This window comes from Leiobunum rupestre, chromosome 1, assembly GCF_980474605.1.
Source record: "Leiobunum rupestre chromosome 1, qqLeiRupe1.1.hap1, whole genome shotgun sequence".
NCBI lineage: Eukaryota > Metazoa > Arthropoda > Arachnida > Opiliones > Sclerosomatidae > Leiobunum > Leiobunum rupestre.
Genome location: NC_143384.1, coordinates 41,935,077 through 41,954,588, shown reverse-complemented (window position 1 = coordinate 41,954,588; position 19,512 = coordinate 41,935,077). Strand labels below are relative to the sequence as shown.

Below are 19,512 nucleotides of genomic sequence, written 5' to 3'. Positions count from 1 at the left end.
TGATTCATCGCGTAGTTTCGTTATCAAATCCGAAATGTAATGGTGATTCATCGCGTAGTTTCGTTATCAAATCCGAAACGTAATGGTGATTCATCGCGTAGTTTCGTTATCAAATCCGAAATGTAATGGTGATTCATCGCGTAGTTTCGTTATCAAATCCGAAACGTAATGGTGATTCATCGCGTAGTTTCGTTATAAAATTTAAAATGTAATTGCGATTCATCGCGTAGTTTCGTTATCAAATCCGAAATGTAATTGCGATTCATCGCGTAGTTTCGTTAACAAATTTAAAATGTAATTGTGATTCATCGCGTAGTTTCGTTATCAAATCCGAAATGTAATTGCGATTCATCGCGTAGTTTCGTTATCAAATCCGAAATGTAATTGCGATTCATCGCGTAGTTTCGTTATCAAATCCAAAATGTAATCGTGATTCATCGCGTAGTTTCGTTATCAAATCCGAAACGTAATGGTGATTCATCGCGTAGTTTCGTTATCAAATCCGAAATGTAATGGTGATTCATCGCGTAGTTTCGTTATCAAATCCAAAATGTAATTGCGATTCATCGCGTAGTTTCGTTATCATCATTACATTTTGGATTTGATAACGAAACTACGCGATGAATCATCATTACATTTCGGATTTGATTCATCGCGTAGTTTCGTTATCAAATCCAAAATGTAATCGTGATTCATCGCGTAGTTTCGTTATCAAATCCGAAACGTAATGGTGATTCATCGCGTAGTTTCGTTATCAAATCCAAAATGTAATTGCGATTCATCGCGTAGTTTCGTTATCAAATCCGAAATGTAATCGCGATTCATCGCGTAGTTTCGTTATAAAATTTAAAATGTAATTGCGATTCATCGCGTAGTTTCGTTATCAAATCCGAAATGTAATTGCGATTTATCGCGTAGTTTCGTTAACAAATTTAAAATGTAATTGTGATTCATCGCGTAGTTTCGTTATCAAATCCGAAATGTAATTGCGATTCATCGCGTAGTTTCTTTATCAAATCCAAAATGTAATCGTGATTCATCGCGTAGTTTCGTTATCAAATCCGAAACGTAATGGTGATTCATCGCGTAGTTTCGTTATCAAATCCGAAACGTAATGGTGATTCATCGCGTAGTTTCGTTATCAAATCCGAAACGTAATGGTGATTCATCGCGTAGTTTCGTTATCAAATCCAAAATGTAATTGCGATTCATCGCGTAGTTTCGTTATCAAATCCGAAATGTAATCGCGATTCATCGCGTAGTTTCGTTATAAAATTTAAATTTTATTGCGATTCATCGCGTAGTTTCGTTATCAAATCCGAAATGTAATTGCGATTCATCGCGTAGTTTCGTTAACAAATTTAAAATGTAATTGTGATTCATCGCGTAGTTTCGTTATCAAATCCGAAATGTAATTGCGATTCATCGCGTAGTTTCGTTATCAAATCCGAAATGTAATTGCGATTCATCGCGTAGTTTCGTTATCAAATCCGAAATGTAATTGCGATTCATCGCGTAGTTTCGTTATCAAATCCGAAATGTAATTGCGATTCATCGCGTAGTTTCGTTATCAAATCCAAGGTGGAAATTGCCAGGTGGACAATAGTGTGGAAAATAGTGGAAAATTCCGGCCTGGACGAAAGAGAATTTAGAGGACAATCTGGCCAAAGTGGACAATAAATATTTGAAACAGCCACGACGACATAAATTTAACGTCACACCATCCGGCGAAAAAATCACGTGACCGCCATGGGATTATATGTAATCTTTCCCCATATTCCCAGTAAGGGGGATATAGAATAATGAGCTGTAAAGGCTCTAGAATACATTTGAGGTGGAAATAAACCTACAAAACTATACATCTTGGAATGTCTAAAAGAAGGCTAAGGTGGCCCTGATGATTCTCGTAGAAACGGGCGTGATTTACAACGGAGATGTTCGCCCGGGACGTGCTGAGCTAAACTCGGCTCCTAGTCAACATTAAGCCTTTTCTCGAACAAAAGTACACCTCTCCTTTTTAACCATCTAAATACGCGATTGTACCCGGAACTAAATCAGTTTCGTGAAGAACGTGACAAATACTACGAGGTCTTCAGTGTGAGAACTTTTAAGGGTTTGTTAAATCCATTTAATTCCCGTGACGCGGGTGCATAGAAAATTTTCCGTATTTTTCCAAAAAAAATTAAAAAATGTTTCCATTCCATGATTTGTTTAATATTGTTTGCAAATTTAAATAAAGCGGCATTGTCGCCTCATTTTTTCGAATCTGAAAGTAAAACTAAACCTCTAGACTAGTTTAAACTAATTAACAATTATTGTTTTGTAGTATGTTTACTGATATTAGACATTTTATATCGATAAAAGTTAAATACATAAAAACCCTTAAAAAGTAATTTAAATTTTTTATTTTTCCGGAAAATTAACAACACTACGTCTTTATAACGACAATAGCCAATCAATTTGTGAAAAAGCGTGACGTCGTACATTCGACGTGGGTGAAACCGCAACTCGTTAGTCCTTAGATATTCCGAGTGTATTCTTATATGGATTCCTGATATAAATAAATACATCACTTGTCCAAACGTCTCCAAAGCATTGTCGTGTTTGTCGGCGGCTCTGTTATCCGACGAAGCCAAACGCGCCTATAAAACAGGCTTAGCGCCAGTTAACTGCCGCCCTTTGTCCGTTTTATCCTATTCCTCTAGTATAGAGGAAGAAGCTCTTATTTTCGCTACTGATGTATGCGGTGGTGGTGAATAATATAGTGGAAGCTATAGGTCCCCGGGAATCGACGAATTCTCTTCAACGGTACTCGATATACATTTATTTGAATCGTCATTCTATTGGTATTAGTTCTCTCTATCTGAATTTGCCAGTGCTGAGCCGCAGTTTCCAATCAAGAGGTAAAATCGAGAGTGCTAGGAGGAAGAGGCTACTATTCATGGTTGGAGAAAACCGGCTTTTATTAAATAAAAATTCCAGTATTGTTGTAACCGGTGGATTAAACCTGTTAAAAAAATGCTCAAATTGCTTATATCTAGCCCTCATTACTTAGAAAATACTCAAATTGATCGATTTCAAAATGACGTTTTTCGCGTGGTGAGGTATAGCAGACTTAGTTACCAGCTTTTATACCCTAACATGGCGGCGTATTTTCGCGTGCAAATTGAATTTTAAGATCCCCCAATTGCTTATATCTAGCCCTCATTACTTCGTGAGACGAAGTAACAGACGACAAAAAGTGAAGGTTAAGTTTTTTAGTTTCGTTTTGGAATAAAGAAAGCGGAATATGATATTCTGCATTTTTTATTTGAAATAAATTTTCAATATTTCTAATTCATTTCCAGGGCCCCCAGAGGTCCTATAATTCCTATAAAATCCTATATTTTCAAAAATGTCCTATAACATCCTATATTTATAGCAAAATCCCTAAAAGGTCCTATAAAATCGTATAATTTTGACATTTTGCCCATTTCAAATCCCGCCACTGTTAAACTGCTAGATTTAGCTATAGGATAAATTCCTATACCAAGTCATTCTAGTCTATACTTTTATTATTGTTAACATGGTTAGCTACTGGAATATTTTTGTGATGAAATAGCTCAATAGTTTCATTGTTCAAGTGAAAATCAGATTTAGTTCACTAAATATAGATTTTGTTTTTTAAATGCATAAAGTTAGTAAATGAAATAGCATATTTAGTACTATAAAATCCTATAATTTGAAAAAATAATCCTATAAAGTCTTATATTTTTAGAAATATAATCCTATTTTTCCTTAAACAAATTTGAAGATTTGAGGGGGGGCCCTGTATTTCTCAATGTTTTTTTTTTTATAAAAAAGTGGTTTTAACCCTGAATTTTTTTCGATGGCTAAAACAGGTTTAAAACTAGGGTATTTTAAACCAGTCTGGCTGGTTTTTGCCAATCCTGCTACAATTGTGGCTGTGCCATCTTGTTCGATTCATGTATCGCTGTCGGACAGAACAAGTCCAATCTCAATAAAGCTTTTTGCGCCTGTAGACGCGGCCGTATTTCCGGTTCTGCCCCCTGCCGCCTCGTTCTCGGTCGCCAAGTCCCGCTGGGCAGAGCGCCGCTTTACCACCAAATTGTGTCCTCCACTTGGCAAGGCTTAACAATAAGCCCTTTTCGCGCTCCGTTGCTTCCCTTTTCAATAGCGTCGTATAGTTCGCGCTTCGACGCGGGCATCCCGCACTGATTCGACTTCTTCCTCATCCGGGTACGCGTGATATCGGAATATGGTTTGATTCCTGATTTGTGTCGCCGAGAATACGAACTTAAAGGGGCTGTAGGAAGCCGGACCCCTTAGTATATTTATTATACAGCATAAATATCCTCTCCTCGCGAACGTAGAATTGGAGCCTGGCGCCGCCGTAGCCGGGATTTCCTTTGGCGCCGAACCGTCGCCGCCGAGTTAATTACTTTTCGGCGCGCCGCCGATAAATTTTGATCTCGCCGCCGAATTTATTTCTTTGTAACTTGGAATTTTTGTTTTTCCAAATTTTCGAAAGGGGGAAGCAACTTTCTGCCCCTTCGCGCCACCACTGCCGAGAAAAATTTGTGAGCCACGCCGCCGTCTGGTAGGGCTGTCCGAGTACTTAGCCTTTTTTGAGGTAGAGTACTCGGTCTCGAATAAATAATTGGAGAATACTCGTCGATTACCGATTACAGAGTACCAAAAAAATTGCATATTCGGGTATACCTGATTACTCGAATAAACTGCTCTCTAAACTCAGAGTATTTGTTTTTTCTATCCTCGTTGCTTCAAAGTTCAAAGAGGGGTTTTTACAACTTTTAACGGGGCAATAAACGCTACATACCAAGTTGTGGAAACTGTGGTTCATTTAGATTAAAGGAATATTTTTCAGCGTTGAAAGTAACTTTTAAATTTAATTTCATAATTACTCGAATAAGACCAGCTCCTAATCAAGTACTCGATAACCCGACTCGTTAAAAATATTACTCTAGGTTTTTTTAGTTACGCGTCTCGAATAATAGTTTCCCCTTAATCAAATACTCGATTACTCGACTCTACTTCAATATTACTTGACTCGAATACCCGATGAACAAAAATTTCGTACTCGATAACTGACTCGATTGCCTAAAACCACTAATCGCACTGTGAATCACAGACTTTTAAAAGGTTTTTGGACCGACGCAATAGACCATTCTATAAAATACTACCTATGTGCTTATTTACTTTTGTGTATAGAGAGGCAGAAGATTTGGCCCGATTTTTCATGAACCAGGGAGGCTTTTAAAAGGATTATCTGGCAAACCTGCCAACCTAGTTGTCTGGATAAATAGTGGATTTTTGAAACAAATCCTACTAATTTAACGGTTTCAGCTTTATACAAACCATTATAAATAGATAATTAACTACATCTCATTTATTTTGTAAATAGTTCAGCTATGGAATTACTATATTTTGAAATATATTATCTTAACGTAAGCTACCTTAGCTATATTTTGAAAATCCAGTTTATGGGTGACGCTTCTGGATGTACTTTTTAAATAGAAATGAGCATAAGCAGAAATTTTAAACCAAAGAGTAAATAAGTTTGCAAGTCCTACTGAAGTAGCGCGATGTTGTCTTTGTGAAAGTGTTTGGCCTGTTTAGCTAGGAATTTATAGAAAGGTCTATTCTGGAATTTCTGGTTCATCCTTTACGCCACCCTCAAGTGCCATTGAGGATACTACCATTAAGGTTACGGACTTGCTTCTCCTGGAGAGCCGCTCGTCTATGGGTGGATCAACGATCGCGTTTGCTGCCACCAGGAGCGCTTTTGTATTTCTAAGCAGAAAAGTCAATGGGATATTATATTTCAAATACGATAAATTACGTAATAAGTACGACAATTAGCAAGAAATAACACTGAACTGATAATAATAAGCGAGGTTCTTAGACCCGAGTCATCTAGCGACTTTTAAAACCAACGCGTAGGAGGGTGGTGGCAAGCCCTTCATGCCGCGCGAACCAACAGTTCCCTACACTAACAATTACCTTCAACCTCTACAAGTTTTTATGGAAGGTGAAACCGAAGAGCTCGGGGGAAAACCCCTTAAACCAGCCTGGAGATAACTTGCAAACTCAACGCGGAAGGAGTTGTTCCGAGTTTTCACCTAGTGCGACAAACTGGGATCGAACCCGGCTCCTCTGGCTGCGAGGCGATAGGGCTCAACAGTCACCACTCTGCCACACCACGTTTAAGTTATTGCGCAATCTAGGTTTAGTTCTCAGCACAGAGCCCCCTAGTGTCGAAATGTGACTAAGGCGAATTATACTAATTATATACCAAGAACGATAAATATATTCCGTTCGGTTCCAAGTCCCAGTCTGAGTCAAAAACAGAATTTTAATTGAAAGAATAGGAATCGTCATACTTATTGGAATTGTTACTTATGCTATTACCCTAGGATTATGCAATGTCAGCCTTTCCCGCGTGCGTTCCTGGGATCCTAGTGACCAAGATTATTCGTTCAAAGCAGATTCAAATAAACGTCTATTGTTATATCAGGGCTATTTAACTTTTCGGAGGTGGCATTACTCGTAATAAAAACTGGTGTGCCACAATTATTAACTTTCTTCTCCGCACCTGGGTAAAGAAGGCGAATACACTAATACGCATATAAGGGAGAAGACCCCTTTACAGGGGTACCGCCATTGTGTGTACATTTTAAATAATCTACTAGATGGCGCCATCAGTTTACAATCCGAAATAACAAAAATTATAATATCCGCGAAAGTCTAATTTAAATTGTGGTTATTTAAAAGCTGAAATTTCGTATAACTATATAAACATTCAGCTTGAAAATTTAATTTTTTTTAAAATTTTGCGCCAAAATGTCCACGCTGGTGTCATCTAGTGTAGAAATACGAAATTAAAATTTTATACTCGATGGCGGTTTCTAAAGGTTTGTTTCCCTGTATGTAATATGCGAATTGGTGTATTGATAATGGGCAAAATAAATGTGTAGAACTTATGAAAATAATGAGAGGATAATGTTGAGACCATTTTTAGCTCGGGCACGTAGTGGAAGATTGGATTAATAATAGTAGTGCGTAGTAGTAGTCCCTACCTGGATATATCACTTGGAAAAAACCTGACCAGCAAATTTATTTTGCGACAGCAGCGCCGCTTCGGCGAAGTTAACGGAGAATTTCCGAAACTCCCGTAACACGTAGCCTTCTAAAAGACAGAACCCGTAAGAAACACTTAGCAAATGCACGCGGAACGCTAGAGTGAAATATCCAGGTAGGAACTACTATTATTTATCCAAGGTGGAAGCTTCACCCCCTAAACCAGCGTGGTATTTCTGACGTCCATTGATCGTTCCACAGGGTTCGTACACTACCTGGAAAGTCAGGGAATTTAAAATGGGTCCTAAACATCAGGGAATTTTAAAAATTAATCCAAAAATCAGGGAAATGTCCGGAATAGGTCCGTTTTTAAAGTAACATTGTCATTCTTGTTTTGATGTGGCTGCTGCGTCACGGGTGACGTATCGATGACGTTTCACTACGAAAAGCCCTGGACCCAATAGTAAATTCGACGAGGTATGCGGTTCTTAAGCATAAACGTCTACGTATTTCGTGACGAATGAGCTACATCAAAACCAGTTCAGCAAGTGTAACTCATTTTATAGAATGGCCCATTTAATTTCAGTTGCAATTTCCTAAAATTTAGGGTTAAAAAATGCAATTTTCGAATAAATTAAATCGGGGAGATGGTCAGGAAAAACGTGTAAAAGTCAGGCCATTTAAATATGAAAAAAAAAAACAAACTGTGGCAACCCTGAAAAACATTCAGCCTCCAATTTGATCTGATTATCTCCAACCTTTCGACAATTTCATTCTAACGAGATTGTTAGAACGTTTTGCAATATAATTCACTGAAAACGGCGCTAAACGGCAATATCTCACGCCGAGAAATTTAAATTATCCTTTAAATTTACATGTTATTTCGTTTCGTACAAAATCAAATAGTATTCGTGTGACGTCATCATCGCTATAATGGCACGATCGCCTTCCTTAAAGCCATAGCCGCCATCTTGTTTAAATCTAACGCGAATGCTACCGATCCATTTGGTCGTAAAACGCCCAACGGCTATTTGTAAATAAAAATGGGAAAAAGCCGGCTACCACTAAACTCGCGACGAAAGCCAAGTTTGGAGATATTTAAAAACTTCTTTCTTTTCTCCTCCACTCCGGACCAAAAATCGAAGTCGGCCTCAAAATCCACTTTTAAAAGGGCCTGTCACTCCAGCAGTTTTGGCGGCCAGGGCAGCTCCTAACGCCCAAGTCTCTTCTCGAAACGAAACAAGTTGGGCAACTGCCAATATTTAATCCGGCGCTTAAGTCGCCATCACATTCGTGAAATAATTTAATATTAATTTTATTCTTAATGCACTGCATCAAGAATTAAATTAATATCAAGCATTGCATCAAGAATTAAATTAATATCAAGCATTGCATCAAGAATTACATTAATATCAAGCATTGCATCAAGAATTACATTAATATCAAGCATTGCATCAAGAATTACATTAATATCAAGCAATGCATCAAGAATTATATTCATATGTTAATTATCGATGCAATGCATGATATTAATGTAATTCTCAAATTAATGTATTACGGTGAACGTTCAATTAATAATTACAATGTTATTAATCATATTAATTTATTCTTCAGTGACACAAGATAAAAGGGCCCAGTATTCCTAGACCAGAAAGCGACAAAGCCCTCTCTAAAATCTCTCTTTACCCCGAGTTAGTTTCTACCATTTGCATCGGCCTGCGGTGGTATGGCCCCTGGTGCTAGGTACACCAGGCTATAAATTCTGACACCATTTGCAATGGTGTCAACCAAAGCAAAATTTGCGAAGTTTGGTCCCTTTTATCGGAGTATGATACCGCGTCAGCTCCGATCTGCCAGACCAAAAAACAAGAGAAATTCAAATCCAATAGTTTCGGAAATCCAATAATAGGAAAAAGAACATGAGAAGTAGAAGGGGGCTCGGCATAATCCTTTCTAAGCGCGTACACTAACAGAATACGGCGGGGGGATGAAGTCGGTTGTTGGAAATGGCGATAAAAGTCAACGGAATTTAGTTTCCTTGACACGCGAAGAAAAGGACGTATTGGCTGGAATAAATCAGATTTTACATTTCAGATTTTGTTTTTTGAATTTTCGTCTGGGTTGATGCTTTTACCTTTTCCGCCGTAGGTTCTTAATTTGTATTTTTCGTGAAATATGAAAATATTTATTAAGTTGAACCAAAAGTAAATGAACCGAAGTTATCAGACTGATATACTCCCCAGGTTGGAGGCGTTTTCCTTATGAAGTAACATTTTGACCTCGAATTTGAAATTTTGCGCGCTCCTAAAAACGTTTTTGGTTTTATGAAACTATTTTTTTTACATAGAAATAGCTATACCCACAATTCCCAAGTGCAATTTATCGCGTCAAAAGACGGGGATGGAAATTAGCTTTTTTTTACTCAATTTTCTCATCATTTTCATAAGGAAATCGCCCTCCGATTCTGAGCGTTATTTCAACAACTTCGGTTCATTTACTTCTGGTTGAACTTAAATAACATTTCAGGGTTTCTACAGGCCAGGTCAGCGAAATCGGGAAACTCCAGGGATATGTTAAGGAAATTTAAGAACTTGTAAAAAGTCAATAATTTTTCAAATTTTAAATTAAATTCCTTAAAATTTCGTAAGGTAATTTTATTGTAGTTCGATGAGTATTTCATACATCTGGATTTTTTTTAATATGGGAAAAAATTAGTTAGATTTTAAATTGCCACAGGTCAATGAAAACGTCAGGAAAACGTTGATCTTCTGAGAATATGATAAATTCAGGGAAATTGCAAGGAATTTAATTTAAAATAAAATTTTTAGTAAGATAATTTAACTGTAGTTTGGTTCTGGTCATCTTAAACGTTGCAATAATTTTTTTTTAAATATAATAAATGTTTAAATGGTCAGGGAAAAGTTAATGAATTTTAATTTGATATTTTGGAAACCTTAAATACATTTGATTTTAGATTTTATCAATTTTTAAAAAATTTCCTACAAATCCTTTAATTGAATGAAACTAAATGATAATACTAATAAAAAATACCTTTATTATTATAAATTTACATATTTTGTAGTAATAATTTTTATAATAATAATAGTGTGCACGAATATTCAACGTGGCTATAACGTTGGCTCGTGTGAATAGGCCTTAAGGAAGTTGGGCCAAAATGTTGGCTCGTGTGAATAGGCCTTTAGAAAGTTGGGCAAAATTGTTGGCTTGTGTGAATAGGCGTATAGAAAGGTGGGCAAAAACGTTGGCTCGTGTGAATATACCCTAAGTTTCTTGGCATTTTTTATTTAAACCAAAACAAAGCGGAAATTATCGACTTTCTTGATGAGCTTAAAGGTAATTAACGTCATTCACGTCACGCAATTTGATATAAAGCCACGGAAAGACAATAATCCGAAAAATCCAGTTCCGCGGCAAACGGAAGCACCAACAAGCGAAATCCGGGGCAGCCTGCTAACAAGCGCCGGCGGAATGAGCGGAAACCCGAGATTTACGAATGCCTTTCGCCGTTTCTTTTCCCCAAAGAAAAGTTCGCGCTGAAACAAAAAGGAGGATTGAACGAAGGGAGTGGAAAGACCAGGAAAAAACATCCCGGGCGTGACCTACTTCCGGTTAGAAAAAATGGAACCTTAGGTTGGCCGTTTTGAGTAGGGCTCAACGTTCGGATAAGAAAATTTCCGTTCATTTCTTTTATATCCATATCCGAAATTTATCCGAATAAAAACTTATTTGTTGCGTATTAAATCGTTTAATAGTCACGATAAATACACAGTTAATAAATTTGTAATTAATTGAAATTTTGGCGGTTAATTTATCCGTTTCCCCGAGTTCTAGTTTTGAGTATTTACTTCTATTAGAGTAAAAACTTGTAGAGGTAAACGGTAATAGTTAGTGTAGGGAGCTGTTGGCTCGCGTGGCATGTCACCCTCCTACGCATTGTAACCCGGCCACCTGTTTAAAGGCATAATAAGTCGCTAGATGACTTGGGCTTAAGGTGGTGCCAAGGGTATTAGCTGATTATTATTATTATAAAGTCCCCTTCCTAGTCAAATATAGTTCGGACATACAACGGATTTGCCTGCGCTTTATCTTCATAATACCCAAGTTCAAATCTTTTTCTGTTCATAGCAGCGGCGTAGCAACCAGGTGTTAAGGGGATTATGTCCCTCCTAAATTTTCTACTAGAGGACAACACCCATTTTTGTCCCCCCCCCCCCCTGAAATATTGCGAATTTGTTTTTACAACCATTATGAAAAAGATAAATTTGTCGTTTAAAACTTCTAACAACAAAGTAAAAGCGAATTCAAATTTAGATTTTTTCAAATTGAAGTAAAATTTCCAATTATTGGTCCATTTTTATAATATGTAAGGAATGTACCCCCAATCTCAAAAACGGTCCTACGCCCCTGGTTTATTGATCTGGCAACAAAATCACGAAAGGTGGGCAAGACGGTCGGCTGATTTTATTGAATCCATACCTCTACTTGGAATGCTTATCGCGGCCGATTTTCGTCTCGATGTGGCTGAAGGTTTTTTGACGTCACTATGTCAACTTAACAAACAACAACGTGAGAGGGGCGCGCGTAAGCGGGGCCGATGTCGTCAGAGTGATCATACCGTACGCGATACATATTTTATTTTTTTTATATTTTCATAAATTTCAAATAAACTTTTTTTTAGAGATTAATATGGCGAATTCCAAGTTAATAGTTAACTAAAATCTTAAAAATTCCTTTTTATAAATCTGAGCTTACAACTGCTTTTCAAAGAATTGGACATTAGGAAACTATTTTACTTGGGTTTACGAAAAACCTTGAAATCTGAGAATTGCGGGATAATTTAAATTTTACTCGGTTTAAGTAATATCTTAAATGTGTACAAATTCCAATCAAAACAAGCTTTGAACGTAAGAGTTACGCGTTGAACACTCATTTTAAATTTATTCATACTATTGAAATCAGTTCGTTTTAAATAAATATTGGAATTTAAAACATCGTGCCCAAAATAGAACCAAGTGATGTGATCTTATTGGTCATTGTCTGCCCCTTCTTGTCTGAACTCTCTTCCGGGTTGGAGCCCCTATGTCTTACTTTCACCCCCCTCTGGATGGCGTTTGGTATTTGATTGGAACAGCCACCGTCGTTAGAGGGCAGCACGGTCGTGGCTCGGAGCGTTAAAAAGGAATCTATTCCGGCGGGAGTTCCGATCGTAATCTGACTATTTCCTTTCGTCTAAACGCCGTCCCAGCTCCCGTCGTTGTCTCTACTGCACCTGATTTCTTAAGCCTTTCCCCCAATTCGCGCGTATGTTGTTTGGACCGACTACGTTCCTCCCAGTCACTTTTTATTGGGCCCTGCAAATGAATACGGCTGTACCGAGCCCCAAATCCAAGTTCCGCCCAAACCCGGGTCAATAAAAACACAACTCCTCCCCCCCTCCCTCCGTTGCTGATCTAATTCGGTATACCTATATATACTTTGATTTCACACCCACGATGGTTCTTCATTTGTGATTTTCAGCCTGCGCCCTGTTCGTTTGGTATTGAATGGTATGGAATTTACGGTGTGGATGCTGTGGGGGTAGCGTCAAAACTTGACACATAATTTCGGTGTCGACTGTTGAGTCAGTGGCTATTGAGCGAGTTATTACTACAGACTTGTAAATAAGGGGTGTCCGGGTGTCAACTATTTCTCACATGAAATGGTTCATACATTAATAAGTTAATTAAATACATGTTAAAGCAACTGTCGGCTCTATCATTTCCACCTGCATGATGATAACGCCGTTGTTATTAGAGATGGCAATGAGTATATCCGATTCTTCGAAAAAAACGCCACTTTACTGGAGAGCGTGGTGCCATCTATTAATGGCAAAGGAAGCAAAAATTCAAAATAGCAAAACCATTGTTGAGTATTATAATTAGACAACTTAAACTCTATTTAGTGGACTCTAACCTAAATTATATATCCCAAAATTACTTAGGTTATTGTCAAATTAACAAACGAGCCAATCAACGCGAAGGGTACTTTTATGTCCCGCCTTTAGGGTCAAAATGTAGTATAAGCATCTTGTTTTTATGTCGATGCTAGCGACATCTGTTGAAAAACGAGCTAGTACACGTCGAACCGACACTCGCTTTAAATATATCAATGACAAAAATAGACTTGAGGTGCTTCCATGAAATCCCAATCTAAGTCCAATATTGACTGGACTTGCAACCTGTCTTTCGTTATACTTTCAAAGTACTGGCAGCATTGTTCCAAGTCTGGATTAGTGTGATGTTAACCATAACTAAGATGAAAGATATAAGTACGTAGTTGATTAGCACATCAGATATAAGGATCATTATGTGTAGAATACTGGGTTAATGTATTTTAAAGGGGAACGGCCAAGCCTTTCCTAATATGGCTTATTTCCGTATCAAAAGATAAACAAGACGTTCAATATACTAACACGTATCTTTTTTGTCTTGAAAAAATAGCTTTTGGCCCAAAAAGTTGAAACGAAAAATAACGCCAGGTGTTTGGGTTTGAATTTTTGCCGCCATCTTAGGGGCTGCCGCCAGCGCCCCTAACCCCGTATGAGCGATTGGCGAACTATCCTAACTTTTAAAATCGCGCAATCTGCGCTTAGGTCGAATTATAACTGGAACGCGCCGCGCGTGCAAAACATTTTTTCCGCGTCTTTAGCAGCGCCCGCCTTTACGTTGTTTTTCTGTCTCACCGACTTCTCACCAGGTGTCGCGGCGGACGCGCGCTTTTCGATTTCCCGAAATTTCTTTATTTTATTAAAAATTAACCACTCAATATTTTTTGATGCGGTTTTCGCCATAAATTTTAGTTTTTAACGTGCTATAGGGCTATCTAACTGGTTAAAGCTTGACTGTTCCCCTTTAATTTAAATTAAAGTATCATCTAGGCTGCTACCCAAGGCACCACCCCAGGCCCAAGTCATCTAGCATCTTTTAATGCCTTTAAACAGGTGGCCCGGTTAAAATGCGTAGGAGGGTGGTGGCAAGCCCTGCATGCCACGCGAGTCAACAGCTCCCTACACTCACTATTACCGTTAACCTCTACAAGTTTTTAGGGAAAGGATAAAACCCCTTTAACCAACGGTGAGATAAATTGTTAGATTCCGTAAATCAATGCGTTAAAACGTCTTCCCCCTATCTTGAGAAGAAACACTTCCTGAACTTATATCAAGCCTGAATGTATACCAAAAACTATGCAAAAACTCAGACTTAAAATTTCTAAAAAAATCTACTACTTCTAAGGAGCCTGGTGGAGAATAAAATTTGGCAGTCAAAAATCAAACACCGGTAAATTGTGCGGTGGTTTAGAAACAAATATTATAAATTAAATTAAAATAAATTCTTACGCGCGATTTATATTTTTGACTTATGGCCAGGTTTGGGCTCAGTTTGCCCCACTGTGCGTCGTCTGATTTGTCACCTTCCTTTGAACATGAAGCTATGATACAGGGAGAATATTTTCATCCACTGACTGAGATAAATTCTAATCCTTGAAGCTCATGATGGTACTCCTTGGATAAACATATAAATATAGAAATGAATGTATTTATATTCTTGAATAATTAACGTTCATAGTGCCAAAACGAATCATACCAAGTTTTATCAAACGAAAATGACAGGTGCTATGGTTTTTTTTTTTATCTAATTTGGGTGAAAGTAAAATAAGAAAATATATTTACTTGGCATTAGAAATTTAAGAATAATTTAAAGAAAATGTAGTTGATTTCGTAGATAAAATAAGGTATTTATTGGATACTATCCAAGTGGATACCAAAACGCACTTTTACGATTTCACTGGGATTATGTAATTTTTATTTTAAATAATTATCTGAATGTTTTTAGTAAATTATTTATATTCGAAGTTTATACTTAGGTAATGTTTTTTAATTACTTAAGACAAATTACTGGTGCAAATTAAGATGCCATAACTACGTCATCTAAGGCCTGTCCTAGTCGGCAAAGATAAAATAAAATCCTATAATTAATTAGTTATTTCAAAAGTTGGTAGATGGCGTGACTAATATTGAACACCATAGGTCGTATTTATTTTAGTTTGTTAATTTACGTTATACACAATTTTTTAAACGGAAATTAATAAAAGGTTTAAACGGTTTAAATAAAATAGAATCCTATAATTAATTACTAGTTATTTCAAAAGTTGGTAGATGGCGTGACTAATATTGAACACCATAGGTCGTATTTAATTTAGTTAGTTAATTTACGTTATACACAATTTTTTAAACGGAAATTAATAAAAGGTTTAAACGGTTTAAATAAATAAAATCCTATAATTAACAACTAGTTGTTAACAAATATTAAAATATTTACTTTCATTTTTCTTAAATTACCTTATACACGATTTAATAAAACTTAAATTAATTTACCGTTTAAACGGTTTAAATAAAATAATACATTAAATTTAAAAAATTGTTCGTCGATCGGGATTTCAAAGAAATTATTATTAACTTAAAGGGGAATTGTCATCAAAACCAAAATTTACGAGGTTTTTTAACAGAATGATAGAAAATATATTAACATGAAATTTTTTGTATAACCATTCTCGGACGTTCTCTATCAATTTAAATGGTTTTTAACCAATTTTAGGGTGGTGACAGTTCCCCTTTAAACTCATTCAAGATGTAAACAAAAACCGAAATAGAAAATTAAATTAAAATATGGAATTAAAAGTTTTAAAGGAATAAATAAAATAAAATATTAAATTAAAAATTATTGTTCGTCGAGCGGTATTTCAAAGAAATATAAGCTAAAATCGAAATAGAAATGTAAATTAAATGTGAAATTAATAAAAGGTGCCAACTGAATAAATTAAATTTAAAAAAAATTTCTTCAAGCGGGATTTTAAAGAAGTTGTATAAACAAAAACCGGAATAGAATAGAATTTAATTTAATTTAAATTTAATATGAAATAAAAAAGTGTTGTCCGTCGAGCCGGATTTGAACCAGCGGCCTATGGATGCCCACGAGTCAACTCTACAGTCCACCGCTCTACCAACTGAGCTATCGACGGTTGATACACTATGTCTCTTAACTTTCTGTTTGTGGGGAATTCGTTATCTAGGTCGCCAAATATGCTCGAATTCGCATAGCTTAGTTTGAAGTCGGTAAAGTTTTGCCTTAGCGCCGGGTTGGGAAAATCCCAAAATAAGCTTTGGTTTGGTTTTAACCAGGTTTTTGTGGTTTAAACCAGGTTATTTTAAAACACTGGTTTATATTACTTTTAAACTCTTTTTCGCTGTTGTTAATTATTCTGAATTGTACACACTGTTCTTTATTACCTAAAATTTAATTTGAGTAAAAAAATTAAGTACCAAAATTATATGCCTAGATTAAAAAAAATTAACTTATTTATTTTCTGGGTCTATACTTAAAAGGGTTACACTTCTTTGTGAATATTTCACTCTCTTTAATATCTTTGTTAAAGACTTTAAACAAAAACACAAGTTTAGATACGTTCTCTTTGACTAGTCGATTCAATAATACAAAAGTCTCGCCAGAAACGAAGTTTTAGTTTCTGTTATGTACAAATATTTTGGCCAAGAAGACTTTTGGTTTTAGTTTCATAGAGTTTAGGTAAGAAAATGTGAAAATAATTTACAGTGAATGTTAAAGAAATAATAAGAGTTAAGTTAATGAAAAATAGTAAAGAAATAGTAAGTTATTTTTCATTAAGTTAATGAAAAATATTAAAGAAATAGTAACGTAAATTAAATTTGATAAAAATGCAGATGAATCAAAAGTTTGAACAATTAGAAACCGAAATAGAATTTAATTTAATTTAAATTTAATATGAAATAAAAAAGTATTGTCCGTCGAGCCGGATTTGAACCAGCGGCCTATGGATGCCCACGAGTCAACTCTACAGTCCACCGCTCTACCAACTGAGCTATCGACGGCTGATATATTATCGCTAACTTTTCCACTATTTGTTCGAAAGCATCTATCGCAGTGACCCAGATTATTTCTGTGGATGGAGAGATAGGGCTGCTTGAAAGTTGCGATTTGGAAAAGGGAAAGAAAAACTGATTTGTCTTCGAGTAGAAAAAACTGGTTCTTGAAGTGACAAGGACAAAAAGTTTTGATTAATCGGTTCTATATAAAATTCCACGTCGAGCACGTGACTTCCTTATTGAACACGGCCATTATTATATTTAATCGCGCGGAGATTAAGCTCCTATGCTCCGTAACGTGTACGGATAACGCGTAGGGAGTGCCTTGAGTGCTTAATGTTTTATGAAATTGGTCTGCAAAAAATTCCTTATCTGTTAGGAAACAATAATTGTCTTAACTGGTTTTAAATCGTAAATTAAATCACTTAATAAATATTTGATTAAATTGCATAATTTTGGTGTTGTAAGTCGGAAAATTTTTTTCCGCAATGTTTTCCGTATTTTTCCGAAAAAAAAAATTAGTTTTCATTCCATGATTAGTCTAGTATTGTTTGTAAATTTAAATAAAGCGGCATTTTGCCTTATTTTTCAAATCTAAAAGTAAACATAAACTTCTAGACTAGCTTTAAACTGATTAACAATGTAACACTATTAATGTTTTGTAGTATTTTTACTGTTATTAGACATTTTAAATCGATAAAAAGTTAAAAACATTAAAAACCCTTAAAAGGTTATTTGTTTAAATTTTTAATTTTTCCGATTTGCGTAAAATTAACAAACTACATAATTTATTTCAATGGTGTAGTTATAATTATGTACAAAATGTCAGAACAATTACAAATTTAAAGAAAACCAAGTTGTAATTAAATTTAAGATTAATTTAAATGGTATTTTACAATTAGTCGAAAAGCCGCGTTTTATTAAAAATTGATATTTAAGAAAAATTAAGTTTTTGATCCACGAAGAAATGAACAACTATTAAAAACTTGATGAAATTTTTTTATTTAAGTTTGTTCTTCATTGATCAATAACGTTTAGGAGTAAGTATACTCGGTATTTAAAATTACTTATCGGATTTAAATAAACCTTGGATGTTTTAAATCAGCGAAAATTGAAATTAAACATCCCAAATCACCGAACGTCACAAAGAAATATTCGTTAAAAAATCATTCGTGTATCGAAATTTCACCTGCTCTTCGTTTTCCCCCCGTTCCCGTTTTATCCAACGTGCTTAATCTCGACTTAATCTGTATTCTTAAAATGTTCCACATATAATAAGTTCGATGATTCTAACGCGAATGCAGGATTCGTCTTGAAAGTAAATTTCATCGTTAAAAACCAATAAGATATATTTGTTCGGAAGATGTAATAGCGGAGAGGTTAAGCAACCCACATTACGAACGCGAACGTCCAGGCTTCCACCCGCGCTTTGGCCAGACATTCGGTAAACATAACTTGTCAGTAAGGGGATAAAGTAACTCTAAAGTCCCATTCTAGGCCAAGCTAGTTTGGATAAACTGTTGGTCCAAAAGCGTCGTGGCTGGCCTTAGACGTTTCCGGTCGTAATGCGGGGTGCTCAACCCCTCTATTAGGGCCTGCCTTTTTATTGAATGGGGCCTGGGGTAATGGACGCCCATCGGCCCCGAAATAAGGTCGTTGCGAGAGTAACGACGCCGAAAACACGATTTAGACCGGGGCTGTTTCGGTGTGTACAGACTGTACCAATCCAATCGGTGTTCTTCCTGCTATACATCTAGGCCTTGGACCGTCGTCCGCACTTATGGCCTTACGGGGCCCTAACCAAAAAAATACAGGGGGGAGTAAGTAGTGGGGGAGGAAACATCGCAATGAAATTCGTGTCTCGGGATTGTGACGGGGACCATTCTCGGTACTTGTTGGGCTCGTTCGGCGACGTGCCGGGCCCGCTCGTTTAATATTTAGCGGCCCCGCGAGATGGCGCCGCCGACCATCTGTGGAGCGGTAAATAATGTCCGGCTGCCCGGCTCTTCTTTCCACTTTGCTAGACTGCGATTGCGTGGTTGAACTTGTGCCGGGGGTTACGAGACAGTTAGCCGTGCCGGCGCCTGGATTTTTGATTCAGGTAGATCAAGTGTAGGAGGGCCCATTTCCTTGTTTTAAATCCCTCCTTTGTTTTAGATTTTGCCACTCCCTTGATTTAAATTTTGTCGGGTCCTTTTTATTAACTGAAGTGGGAAAAATATGGTGGTTTATAGGCTAAAATTCAATATCAATGTTCCCTGTAATAATTTTAATTAAATTTTAAAGTTAACCCCCAAAGTTGTTTTTTCCTTATCGTAAAAGTTTTGGGCTCCCTTGGAAACATTTGGGGCCCTCTTTTATATTTTCAAGGTAGACCATTGCATAGCTTGTTGACCCCTTGGCGCTGACAGCTAGTGGCAAGAAACACAGCACCCCACACAAGGATAACGCAA

At 36.5% G+C, this 19,512-nt stretch overlaps 1 protein-coding gene and 2 non-coding genes across 7 annotated transcripts in view; 1 reads left to right on the top strand and 2 right to left on the bottom strand.

Annotated features, from left to right (window-relative positions):
- The window catches only part of Pkc53E (Protein C kinase 53E), a 253,932-nt gene that overhangs the window by 40,837 nt on the left and 193,583 nt on the right, over window positions 1–19,512 (top strand). The window lies entirely within an intron of this gene.
- On the bottom strand, window positions 16,092–16,179 carry TRNAY-GUA (transfer RNA tyrosine (anticodon GUA)). Its single transcript is given in 2 exon segments — window positions 16,092–16,127; window positions 16,143–16,179. It is a non-coding gene; the product is annotated as a tRNA-Tyr (tRNA).
- TRNAY-GUA (transfer RNA tyrosine (anticodon GUA)) lies at window positions 16,978–17,065 on the bottom strand. The gene is given in 2 exon segments: window positions 16,978–17,013; window positions 17,029–17,065. It is a non-coding gene; the product is annotated as a tRNA-Tyr (tRNA).